This window comes from Siniperca chuatsi, linkage group LG13, assembly GCF_020085105.1.
Source record: "Siniperca chuatsi isolate FFG_IHB_CAS linkage group LG13, ASM2008510v1, whole genome shotgun sequence".
Lineage (NCBI taxonomy): Eukaryota > Metazoa > Chordata > Actinopteri > Centrarchiformes > Sinipercidae > Siniperca > Siniperca chuatsi.
In genome coordinates, this window is record NC_058054.1 from 21,628,089 (window position 1) to 21,629,620 (window position 1,532).

The window sequence follows — 1,532 nt, forward strand, 5'->3', positions numbered from 1 at the left end:
AACAATGCAATACTTGTAAACAGTAACTTTAATAAAAAGGGAGACTTTTTTATACTGTACATACAGTAGCCTACATGTGAAGTAGACATGGTGCATGTAGTGCAAAATTAAATTAAATTTATGCTGTAAGGTTATAATGCAGTTATGGATCAGATCATTTCATTTAACATAGCCTGGTCTGTCTGTATATATATATATATATATATATATATATATATATAAATATACTCATATTGAACTTATTTCTTTGCACCTCGGTGAGCCTACAACTCGACAGGCTACAATTGTACAATTGTAATTTCCCTCTAGTGGTGTCGAGCCATGCAGATGGCCTCCGTCTCCAAGATTTCTGCTAGAAAGCTCTCACAAGTATATTTTTTTGTAAACTGTAAATGCCCCACTCAGTACATATCTTGGTCACAATTCTAAAACAAGGACTAAATCAATCCTTATCAAAAGTTTGTGCTTATGTAAATAAATTGATATTGGCCAATATTGTCATTTTTTTTTAACTTCTCAAAAATCAATATAGGTATCTGCCTCAAATCCACTATCTGTAATCACTATCATCACTTAGTGTTTTGTCTAGTTTCTCATTCTCAAGTGTAACAGGGATATTTTGATATAGCCATTGGCAAAAGAGCTGCAGCTGGAAAAAAATCCCCAAGTATATCATCTAACATAGTGGTATAGGTATGACTTTTCTGAAAGGGCTTGCCAAGAGCGTGAATTCAGAGGGTTGACAAAGCAGAAGGCTCACAAAGTCACTGTGGAGCTGTGCCAGCAGGAAAAGCTGCTGAGGTGTTCTACCTAAAAGGCCAAGTTCAGTGTCATCCTAGATACACCACTCTGGTGAAATACTGCAACGTTTTCAACTGTTTTATCATGCTTTTGTCTCGTCAATCAGCAGCTCGGTTTTATCATCATCTATGTACCTATGTGTGTATTGCCTCAAGAGTTGGCCCAGAATCATAACACAGGTCAACTCCATTCTGATTTTATCCAGCCTTCTGCTTTTGTTTAGGCTACATTTTAAATGTGACATGTACAGTAATAGGTTTTCAATCTGATTGAGCCGAGAGCAAAAATGCACACATAAGCAGAACCAGACTCAAGGTATGATTGTTCACTGTCACCATCTTGTGGCCAGAAATTGAGTTGTACTCTGTCAGACACTCCACAAATACTCGTGCGTGTGCGTGTGCGTGTGCGTGTGCGTCTGATCCCATAGCGCATACATTTCCCAAAGCTGTCACCCTAACCCTCCTCCGGCTGCATAATTACACATTTTAATTTAGCAAAATTACAAAAAGCATAATTCATCAGAAAATGTACTCGAGGCATACATCACACACACAACCTTAATCAAAGTCTAGAACAACTGAAGTAAGTAAGTAAAAGTCAAGCAAGAGGTGTGGTATAATATTTTATTCTCATTTTATGGAATACAAAGCCCCCCCACCCCCACCCACCCCAAAAAGTGTGCACATCAGATGTGGTGAAAACTATTCAAGGACAAGGAAAAGAATAGC